The 12,538-nt window shown below is 44.4% G+C and overlaps 1 protein-coding gene across 1 annotated transcript in view; it reads left to right on the top strand.

Annotated features, from left to right (window-relative positions):
* The window catches only part of LOC144752040 (relaxin receptor 1-like), a 998,955-nt gene that overhangs the window by 645,445 nt on the left and 340,972 nt on the right, over positions 1-12,538 (top strand). The window lies entirely within an intron of this gene.

The raw sequence follows: 12,538 nt of genomic DNA, 5'->3' as shown, positions 1-12,538 counted from the left end.
TTCACAGAAGCCTGGGCATAACACTCCCCTTTTGATACTGCATACTTCCCAGGTTACCATTTCACAAGTATTGGTAACACAAAGATTTCCTTCCAAATCAGCTGGATTCTGGAATTATCAATCCATGACTGCAACGAACATTTGTATATTTTGTATTGTTTTGCATTGTAAATGCATATATACAGCTCTTACTCCTAAGGACAAGAGGTAACATCTTGTGTTATCCATCCCAGAAGACAGCCATCTTCAGGCGGTTTTAATTTTACATTAACTGGTAGCATCCGTTGTTACAAGAACGTCTGAATTTACCATTATATTCGCAGAGGTACTGCGGACCGCACGTGTTAGCTTTTCACAGGAACTTCGAACAAACTTAGCTGTCCCATTGTGGCAAACAATAACTTCTGGGGCTGTATTACAGTAAATGCCTGGGTACACAGTGGCCATTTGCACCCACTACTTGTAGTTCTTGAGCACTTTGGTATTATAGAAGGGGCTGCAGATGCTTGTGTGGTCTCTTCTGTAGTACAGACAGCACTGGCACACATTTTGCACTAGTGAGCTCATGAAGGGAAGTACCTTCATTTTAATGGAACTGCGGGCCCATGAAAACAAGGGAACATATTGCCTCTTACCCATAATAGAGACACGGGTGCAGAGGCAATAAAACTGTTAGGGGTGAATTTGATATAGTTTTTAGGGGTGGGCGGAATTTGGGTAGTCACACTACGCAAAGCTCTGCGTAATGGTAAAAAATCTCTGCAAGCATGCGGAGTTCCACAAACACGCGGAATTGCTTGTTCCGCCCATTCACAATGCTTTTTACCTGTTTACGAACACTGCTTGCGTGCTCGGGGGGAAATATCTCGCGAGCACGCATTTTGAAAGCGCGAACATGCAAATATTTTCGCAAAGCCTCAATTCGTGGAATTCTGGCCAATTCTGCATTCTCCGCAGGATGCGAAATTACCCAAATTCTGCAAATTCCATGTGCGTAACGGAATTTACCGTCCAGGCCTAATAGTTATCTTATATTTTTCATTTAAGTATCCCCCTTTTGCATTATCATGTTCATATTTTGAGGGATATGTTTATAAAAACAAATGCTCAATTGAATCTTTTGTTAAAATATTTGTTTCAGTGCAGTGTGAAAATGCAGCTTGCTGGAATATACTGTTCAATATTTATTCCCACACAGCCTGATATCTTGATTTTGTACTTATAATTTATATAATCAACAAGATTTTATAGAATCTGATATCTTAATTTTTCAGGTATTTGTTCCAAACATTAAATAATGGTTCATAAAACTGAAATAGGTGGAAGGCTAGAAGAGTCTTGGATATTGATTGTTTATTTTAAAACCTGCAACAATGTTCAGACATAGTGTATTAGCTGAACTGAAGCATTGTTGGCTAGAGAGCAGCTTCGATCCAGAGTTTGCAGGCAGAGATCGCATAGACAAGAGCTTTCACCGTAAACACCTTTCATTGCTGAAGGTTACAGCAGAAACACAATAAGTCCTTCGACAGGCTTATCTGCCTGCCTGAAGATAATACAGACCCTGCTGTTCAGACATTAACAACAGCTTTCTACTGATCACTACCTCAGTTGTTCCAAAAAGGCACTCAGTGAAAAAGTTATTGTCAGTTATGTTAGATCTGTCTTACCCCAAACATTTTGCCTTACTTCTCCACCTGTGTTAGGACTCGGTGCACTTTACCACTGCTAACCAGTGCTAACACGCATGTCCTCTCTCATTTAAATGTGCTAACGTGGCTTAAGCCCAATTGGCACATTTAATTTAGTTGGTCTTTGTATATTGCTCTCAGATAGTGAGACAAAGGAGCATAGGTGCTGGCAGGATGGGCCATCTCTGACTTGATGAGGGGTAGGAGCTGTCACACCCCACACTTGCCCATCACTGACTGAGCACACTCACAAGGGTTTGACACTAATCTATTTTCACCCCAGACAAGCCGAGGCCAGGGATGGGAGGCAGGAAATTCCAAACACATCTGGGGTGGAAACCTCCAAGACCCTTCATCTACTTCAAAGTGGACACCAGATGTAAATAATGGACCCTCAGTTCCAACTCTTCAGTGCACCTCTGGACCTGTGGAAGACTCAGAAGGACTGGTATGCTGCTCTGCAAGAAGACTGCTACTCTATTGCCCTGCTGTCATGTTCCCTGCTGCCTGAGGGAAATCGCTGGACCTGCATGTTGAACCCAGGACCACCAGAGGGATTCCATGGGCTAGTTGGCTGGCCTGCTGATCAGAACCTAAGGGACAGAAATGCTCCAACTACCTTCAACACAGCATCTGTGTGCTGTGAGTCCTACCCCCTAAGTGGTGCCACCCTAGGCCTGGACCCTTGGAAGTGGGCCTGAAGGTGCTCTGCCAGCCCAGCTTTGGTTCTGTAAACCAGAACCAATGCAGCGTGACGCATTTCCTTGCGACCATATTAGAACGGCAGCAGTGCAACCCATCCCCGACGCCGGACCACACATCACAGCATGAGGTATCCTTGGAACCTATGCTTCGCAATGCATCCTTGACGCAGGCCTTTGCATTGCAAGCCCCTTGTTGACAGAGCAGCACTCCGCATCGCAGCCCCGCAGCTTTTTCAGAACTGCTGGTGCGCGATGCATCTTCGACCCAAGACTTCCCATTACAAGCCCCTCATCGATTGCATTCTAGAACGTGAAGCAGGACCTCGCATCGCAGCCTCGCAGCTCCCCAGAACTGCCGCTGCGTGATGCATCCTCGATGCGGGAACTTGCAACACTCCGCAAACCAGGATTTAAGGTATTTTTATGCAGCGGGCCTAATTTGGTTCCTTTATGCGCCCCTCGCTCCATCACGCTTAGCCTGAACCTGTGACTTTGTCCCGGTCTGGCACGGCCAAATAACTACAGCTGGCACTTTGTGCTTTTAGGCACTATTTTCAGTTAAAACTTTGAACTTGCATTTCTCCAGTTGTACTAATTGGATTTTTGTTGTTTGGGTGTCAAATAATTTGTTAGATTTTACTTTATTTTTCAAAACTGGTGTTGGGTTTTCTTGTGTTGGGTTTCCACTTTATTACCGTTTGTGTGCTACATAAATACTTTACACAGTGCCTCTAAGTTAAGCCTGACTGCTGGTGCCAAGCTACCAGAGGGTTGAGCACAGGTTAATTTGGGGGTTTGCTTGTGACTTCACCCTGGCACAAATTGTGCTGCTGCTTGAGGAGGGTACTCCCCATCTTAACTAAATACCTAATTTCCAACAACTTAATTAAATTATACAGTGTTCTGGAGTACAATAAAATCATTTTCGTACATTTGAGACTAATACCAGAGTTTCAAATCCCTAGAAGAAAAGAAGGAAACATTATAATTATATTAAAAAACAAAATGCTAGCAAATTCCTCGTCTATGAGACCAATATAGTGGACAGATGTGTTGATGAACTTCACCAAATTAAATGACATTTGAGTCTTTTCGCAGCTCATTGGAAATGTCAGCCCTCTTCAATAAAGAGGGGTCAGAACCATATTTGTCTCTCTACTAAAAGAAGGGAATAAAAGCATAGTATATATGTTAGTGATTCATGTTTAAAACGGCGTTAGCGGCAATGAATGGAGCAGTTTTTTGTAGGCCGGTCAATCATGTCAATACTCCATTAGTGGAGTACATAGAAACCATATGCAAATACAATGATACCTGATTGGTTTTGACATTGAAAATAAAAAATAGTTTGGCAGCGTATTTTCAAGGATGCTCCCTGTGGTGTAAACTGTGAATTTTCGGAAATGATGGGCCTTATTATAATCTTGGTGGACAGGGTTACTCCGTCACAAATATGACGGAAACCTCGTCTCCCGTATTACAATTCCATTATATCCTATGGAACTTGCAATATGGCAGACAGGTTATCCGTCACATTTGTGATGGAGTATCCTATCCTCCAAGATCATAATCAGGCACCATGGGTTTCCGCGTCTTTTATGAAAGTTAACGTTTTACTTGTTTTTTGGCCACAGATTTGAAGTTCTCTGGTGATGTCGGCAAATTCCAGAGAGATTGTAGTTGCCAAATGGTCAGTGCGGAATTTAGGTAATTTGACCAAGGTAAAAACCTCGAATGGCTCGCTGAGAGGTATTACCCCAGCAAAGACTTTAAAAGTGTTTGCTATGGCATTCCACAGCTTATGGCAGCTAACTAAATATAGGAACATAAGTTTGAACGAAGGTTGCGGCCGATTAACTTCTAGTCTGATATGTGCCTGGGTAGTTGAATTAGGGATAGGCTACTGGTGCAGTCTTGGACTTTAGATGTGACCAGTGTTCTTTTGGGGTGACTTGATTGTGGAGCCTCATAAGATAGGAGTATGTGGTTTCTCTTTCTATCTTGGTTTCCCCTAACCGCTGTCTTGTCAATCAGCAATGGTTCTTTCTAAAAACTAGCACTGCAGATTTTGCTTCATTAATTCTTAGCTTGTTAGCAGCACTGAATCTATCCAGAGCACTCAGTGAATTCATCAGACCTGCTCATCTATAATCTAGAATTAGTGTATCATCTGTATATTGTGAGGCCTACAGCAGTAGTGACTTATTTTGGATGGTCTTCCAGGAGTCTTGATAGTTTCGAGTGGATTTACTGTATATAAATTGAACAGAGGGGCTAGCACACAAATCTGCTTTAGTCCTCCATTTGTCTCCAATTTTCTTGGTATGTGTCCATTTTGAGCAAGTTTGATTTGCACTGATGTATTCCAATAAAGCAATTGAATGCCTCTCAGTTACCTGGTGGGATCCTGCATTCTTCTAATACAGCCCATAGACTCTTAAGGAACCATCACTGTATAATGCCTCTATAGGAACAATCAACATTGTTTCTAGAGTGAAGTTGCCTAGATCTGGTCAGTAGTGAAAATCCAGCATATTTATGAATTGGTAGTATTTTTTCGAGGAGCCTCACCGAGTGATCGGGACAACTTTTAGCCACTGGTCCTCTTTTGAACACACACTGTTGTTTATACTGTCTGCTTGAATACGTAGCAACCATAGTAAGTATATATGGAGGGATAATCTACTAATTTGACATAAGGCCCTCTTTAAATGTATTTTTGGCTTCTTAGTTTTGGCATATAACCCCAGTTCTTGCATGCACCTCTTGTGAATCGAAAGGATGGGTGCTTGGCTTTGGGGCCTTGCTGGGTTAATAATCATTTTTACATTTGTGATCAAATTTCACTGGGTTCAAGTTGTGGAGGAGTTAAGTTGCTTATAGATTGGATTAAGCTGATTCTATTTTCTGTCTTGACCAAATTATTGAAGATAGTCCTAGTCCAGAAAAGCTGTTCTAGGTGGTTGCATTCAGTAGATCCTCCTAGTGCTGCATAGGGTTGATGTGTGTGGGTGGGGAGAAAGATAGCACAGGTCCTCTGGGTAGTGTGGTCAATCTCAATCCTTGCAGTTACGTCAAAGGTGGTACAATGGTGAAAATGCTCAGCTGATACAAAAGTGTAATTTAATACCACCTTGCATTGTGGTGAGATGTATCTGTAGTTCATGGGCTTATCACTGGGGAAGAACAAGAACTCACATAGAAGGGGGCCCCTGACACAAATGACAGGCAGAGAAAACGGGAAAATAGAAAGCAAGTTAGAACAATAATTTTCTGCCTGTGAACAAAGTCTTATGGTGCTAATAGTCACTGATGCATTTCACCAAACTTGAAACACTGGCCTTCCATAATATAATACACAAACCTTCAAGTACCAAACATATCACATTTTATTTATTCATTTAGTTTTTACAGTTTCAGATAAAAACATAATAAGAATTATTTTCCAAATAATCCAAGCACATCCTACATCACACTCACACATACGTTCAACCAAACAGAAAAATACCCACACATACTCATACGTCCTACAAAATCAGGGTTCAATATTTGACAACAGATATACATATATATATTCACTGAAAAAACCATAGGTTTTTCACACATGTTATAGTGAGCTGGACATTTTACTCATAAGAAACCATTGAAATTCCCCCGTTATAGTTAGTTCAGCTAACTATAACTCGTGCGCCCGCAATGCACTGTTGATGAGGTCACATATTACATCACTCATGACATGGTCAGTGACCTCACTCATGACATCACTGATGACATCTCAAATGACATCACTGATGACATCATCCTTGTGAAAGAGTGGCAGACCTCCTCTCACCCTAATATAACCTTTGATACACACATTCAAAAATAGAAACTAACATTTTCAAAGAAATGGAGATACCAATACCAGTTACAACAACCTATTCAGTAATTCCACCATATACATTTACTCATTCACCAACGGTTCTATATAGTCACTCATACATGTACTCACTCATCATATGTACTCGTACACCTATACATCCTGTTACACACCGATACTCATCCATAGAGTTACTCACACACATACTCACACATGCAAATAAACTATCAAACATCCATTTACTTGCATATACAGCTATACACACACTACTACGCTTACTTCTACAGAAACGTGCACATACTGGTTTTGTATGAGTGAAATGTCCAGCTAACTATAACGTGGCTGAAACCTATGGATTTTTCAGTTAATTTCAAAGGTTTTGTAAATGATAATTTTTAAATGTATTACTTGTTATGTTTTTTTATACTGATTTACTACACTGTTTTAAAGTATTTATTTTTAGATATTTTATTTTTAAATTACATTACATATTTTTAACATAAATTGAAAAAAAATGTTTTTAAAAATATTGAAATTGTTATATTTTTTTATTTTATATTTTTTTAATTTATATATATTTTATATAGCAGGCAATGATATCCTATGGAAGAAAATTCCAGTTACTGGTAGGTACGGGTAAAATTAATTTTCAGGATCAGTAGTGTGCTGAAAGATGCAGCACTGAGGTCTCTCCTGATAACAGGTGAGTAAATCAGAATTCGTAGTTCGGCTGATTTTAGAGGAATTTTTTAAAGTTCCAAAACTCCACACAGAAGAATTTCCAAGTAAAACCAGTCAATGTTAGCCTATGGGCGGAAATTCAAGTTACTGTAAGTATGGTTAGAATTACTTTTCAGGATCAGTAATGGGCTGAAAGATGCAGCACTGAGGTCTCTCCTGATAACAGGTGAGTAAATCGGAATTCGTAGTTTGGCTGATTTTAGAGGAATATTTGTACGTTTCAAAAATAGACAGAAACTTTTCTGGTGAAAACCACACAATAGATTCCAATGGAAGGAAATACAAGTTACTGGTAAGTATGCTTAGATTTACTTTTCAGGGTCCGTACTGGGCTCAAAGATGCAGCACTGACGTCTCTCGTGATAACAGGTGAGTAAATCGGAATTCGTAGTTCGGCTGATTTTAGAGGAATATTTTGCTCAATAGTGAAGGAAGGGGGCGTGTCTGAGGTGACATGTGTGCAAACGCGACCTGTGGCGCGTTTTAAGTTGGAGAGTTAATTCCTCTACAATCCTGAGGTCCCCTGTGGGCCAACTAGCCCACCAGGTACCTCCAGTATGCGCCAGGGAGCTGCGTTGTAGAGAGGTGTTCAGAGGCCACACACCCTTTTTACAACACTCTGCAACACAGCTCCCTGGCACTTACTGGAGGTACCTGTTGGGCTAGTTGGCCCCTACGGGACCTCTGGATTGAAGAGGAATTAATTCCCCAACTTAAAACGCACCACAGGGCATATTTGCACACATATCATCTCAAGCCCCGCCCCCTACCTTCACCACTATGCAAACGCGCCCCGTAGCGCGTTCTGAGTTGGGGGATTAAGTCCCCTTGCATACTGGGGGTCCCTGGGGGCCAACTAGCCCACCAGGAACCTCAAGTATGCGTCAGGGGGGTGCGTTGCAGAGAGGTGTAAAAAGGGGTGTGGCCTCATTACACCTCTCTGCAACACAACCCCCTGGCATGCTTCCAGAGGGGGAACTAACTTCCCTTGTATACTGAGGGTCCCTGGGGGCCAACTAGCCCACCAGGAACCTCCAGTATGCGCCAGGGGGCTGCGTTGCATCGAGGTGTAAAAAGGAAGGTGGCCTCATTACACCTCTCTGCAACGCAGCCCCCTGGCGTGTTTTCAGAGGGGGAACTAAATCCCTTGAATACCAGGAACCTCCATTATGCACCAGGGGCTGGTTGCAGAGAGGTGTAATGAGTCCACGCCCCTTTTTACACCTCTCTGCAACGCAGCCCCCTGGTGCGTAATGGAGGTTCCTGGTGGGCTACTTGGCCCCCAGGGACCCCCAGTATTCAAGGGGAATTACTTCCCCCTCTGCAAACGCACCAGGGGGTGCGTTTGCAGAGTGGTGCAGGGAGGGGGCGTGGCCTCCTCCCCGATCCCGTTTCTTTGGGGGGGGGGTTGTTTTTAAGAAGGGGGGCTGTGTAGCCCCCCTTCTTTTTCTTTTTTTGGGCCCTGGGGAAGCCATCCTCCAGGGCCTGACCACCAAAAATTATTATTATTTTTTTCCAATGGGAAGGGGGCCACGGGGCCCCCCTCCCGTGGCTAATCCAGGCCCCAGGGGACCCCATCCGCCGGGGCATGCCACTTTTTATTTTTTATTTTAAGAAGGGGGGCTGCATAGTCCACCTACTCAGGCCACTTAAGGCCCCGGGGACCCCATCCGACGGGGCCAGGCCCTCTCCCCGCATCCTGCAGGAGCCAGCATTGCTTTTCTGAATGGGGAGCAGCTAACATGCTGCTCCCCATGCAGAAAAGCATTCGGCTTTGGTTCTTGAAAGAGAGAGCAGGTTTCCTGCTCTCTCTTTCAAAAACCATAGCAAACAGCAGTGTCCTGGGGTTGGGCACCCCGGGAAACTGCAGGAGCCGGCCCTGGGGGGTGGCGGTCCCCAGGGCCATCACAGGCTCCAGGAGGGGGGCCCCCCTCCCATCATTTGTAAAGCCCCGGGGGGTGGTGGTCCCCGGGGCTGGTGGGTCCGTCACAGACCCCCCTATTTTAAATATTAGAGCCCAGGGAGGTGAGCCCCCCACACAGGTTTTAAAAAAAAAAATATTTTAAAAAGAAGCCCCGGAGGTGGCTGTCCCCGGGGCTGCGGGGGGCCGTGAACCCCCCCCCCCGCATACTTCATATTAAAGCCCCAGGGGTGGAGGTCCCCGGGGGGCCTTGGAGGTCCCCCATTATTATACATATAAGCCCCAGGGGGTGGCGGTCCCAGGGGCTGCAGGGGGCCGTGTGCCCCCTGCTACAATACGTACTTTGCCCCAGGGGGTGGCGGTCCCCGGGGCAGTGTGGGGGGGAATGGGCCCCCCCTCACACTTTATAGGTATAAAGCCCCCAGGATTCGGCCCCCCCGGGGGCTAATTTACATTCAAGCGCGGGAGCCATGCTTCGGGTTTTTTTTGTATCGGCAAGGTACGCGTACCCTACGCGTATCCCACGATTTTTTAAGAATATATACATTTATTTTGGGACCCCCTAAGCAGGCCTAGGGGGTCAAGGTGTTTCTACCCTGCCCCTTTTTGCATTTTTCGCGTTTCTTTTTCTGTTTTCTTGTGCCTCGGTTCTACCGAGGCACAAGATGGCTGCCAACACTTCCTGGTTTGGAGTGTTGACAGCTAATTAGTATAAAGCTCATGCTCGGGAGGATACACGTACGGTACTTTGTCTATAGATATATCTATGGTTTTACTTTTGATTTTCTCAGTAACTACTGAACGGATTTACACCATTTAACAAAAAGCGTAATCTGTGAACCAAACTCTACCTTTTTGCCAAATTTGGTGTAATTCCGTTCAGCAGTTCAGGCTGTAGCCGTGTCTGAAGGTCCCTTTGGAAAATTGCATGGGGAAAATACGTTTTGGCACCCTGCTTTTTTCTCAGCCCCCACATGACAAATCACCCCGAAACTTTCAGGATAGGAGCGGAGCGGAGCGCCCCATCTTCTTGGAGAATTTCGTCAACCGGCGCCAAAGTTATTCCAAATAGAGTGTTGCAGATTTCCTATGGAAACTAGGTCCTAACTATAACTACCTACTGGCGACCGCCTGTAGGTAATATATATATATATATATATATATATATATATATATATATATATGTTCAAACAAGATGCCTGTGACATGAGAGGCACACTGCAGGGCTCTCCTCTCCTCTCTTATCGAGGTGTATTCTTCACCACGGACTACAAATCCCATAATTCCAACTCAAGAGGCCACATGCTTGCCTATGGATTTGCCTGATAGAAAATGTCCATAAATCACATGAAATACATCGAGATTTGACTGGAAGCAGCCCCTGATGACGGGGGTGGAGTCCCCCAGAAACGCGTCGGGCACATTACTCCTTGCAACGTGCAGAAGCGCGCTGTGACATTTCAGCCCGGAGAGGAGAGCCCTGCAGTGTGCCTCTCATGTCACAGGCATCTTGTTTGAACATATATATATATATATATGAAAATCCCCAAGTTTGCCCATAAGCAAAGCCGCGCACTCAAGGAGATGCAGTCAGAAAAGATTTATTTACGGATAACGCTACGCGTTTCGACACCCCACGGTGTCTTGATCACACGATAACCTCTCCCAATATTCCCGCATGTTAAATACACAGCAAGGTTCATGAGCAGTAAACATAGATGAGGTATGCATTAGTAGAGTAATACATGAAAACAGTCGGCCATATTGGAGTAGTACTTTCCCCTGAATACATAACTATGTATTGAATGACCATACAACTGTACATGAAATTGTGTTGTAAATATATACATCAATACACAGGGGAATTAACCCACAAGGTATAAGGAATATACCTCCAACTTGCGACATACTTGTACGAACAATTTAGAACCCTTGTCATGCCAATCTAGGTTACCACAGTTCATTAAATATTAGCTGCGAAAATAACTAGTCGCGTTACAACACGCTATTACTCGAAATGTGAAAGGTGTTTGGTACACAGATTCCGGGCCAAATAAAATGTGAAAATAATTAAGCTCCGTGAGCATCTATGCCCAATGGCATAGAAAGAGACTACCACGTAAGGGATATATATATTAGCGGTCTAGCATGTGATGACACATAACACGATTAATCAATACATTCGGTCTAGTGCCAAAGGAAGTTGCAAGTGTGTGGTTTTACACATAAACAGAAATTGTTCTCCCTAAAAAGTAAAAGATTAACTCCCATTATAACGGAGATTACATCCTAAGCCATGCAAGGTGGGGTAACAATGACTACAATGGAATACTGTTTTTTTTTTTTTTTTTAAAGACATTTTTATTGCAGATGTACAAAACAAGCATCGAAATAGGTCATCCTTCAGATTCATCATATCACAAAGTACCTTTGTGTCTATAAGTTTGCACACAGCCATTTAGCCCACATCCCGGAGGTAGGGCGGCATATCAACCAGTTCAGATAGAGTACACAATGGCCAATTCTAGGAAAAATAGGGACAACAACATAATATAGCATCCGCTTTTATACCAACAAACTCCCTTCCCCAAGGCCCCGCTAAGCACAGTCAACTATTCGGAATGGGTGACGCCAGAAAACCAATGTCCACTGTGTCAGGCCAACTTTATTGCTGCCCAAACTGGCGGTTCCTAAGATCCCTCAGTAAGTCCTCGAAGCCCCTGGTATGTCATGGGTCCTGAGAGTCCCTATCCATCAGTCACCACTAATCGAACATATTATTAGTGCTTCCCCCCTCTCCACAGTGGTGCATTAGCGCGGTCCACCCACCCCTCCCTCTCCCCCCCTCCCCCCACCCCCTGCTGATGTGGGTGGCAACCGTGAGTTTGGCACAATAGTACGTTACTTATCGGTCATACATGTTCATATCGCAAAGCCCAGTGGAACTTCCTCCGCTTATCCTTCCTGCTCTTCATCTGCAGTCATGTAGTCCTTCAGGGCCTGTACTATGACCTCCCAAGCCCTTGCTTTCTCCAAACTCTTTTCATTCCCCGACCTGGTAGCCAATCGCATTCTAATCACTCCTTCACACCTGGACCATTTCAACAGCTCATTCATCCATCTCCGCACCGATGGGCCCTCCCTGGATTTCCAGTGCCAGGTTATCTCTCTTTGGGCCAGAACGAGTCCCAGGTCAATAAATTTGCTCGTGACTTTTGTTCTAGCCGTATGAGGGAACCAAAGCAGCAGACAGGCCGCCATGTCAAACTCCACCTCCCGGTCAGTAACCACATTCAGGAGCTCCCCCACCGCAGGCCAATATGACCTCAGTTTCAAGCAACCCCACAGCAGATGATCGAGTTCAGCCTCAGGCGCCAAGCATCTCGGGCACATCGCATCTTGCACATGAAAGTACCGTTTGAGCTTCCCCGGAGTCAAATAAGCCCTATGTAATATGAAGAAGTGCACCTGCTGAAAACGGGCATTCCTGGTACCCTTTCACGTCCGTTCCAAAATATGGCCCCAGTCCGTGTCCGGTATGGGCTTGCCTACACTGTCCTCCCATGTGGCCTTCAGCTTGGTTAGCGGATCTAAACCCTCGTGCAGCATTCTGGAGTGGAGA

Source organism: Lissotriton helveticus, chromosome 4_2, assembly GCF_964261635.1.
Source record: "Lissotriton helveticus chromosome 4_2, aLisHel1.1, whole genome shotgun sequence".
NCBI classification, from domain to species: domain Eukaryota; kingdom Metazoa; phylum Chordata; class Amphibia; order Caudata; family Salamandridae; genus Lissotriton; species Lissotriton helveticus.
The sequence above is the reverse complement of the archived record's forward strand: the minus strand, read 5'-3'. Positions and strand labels throughout refer to the sequence as shown.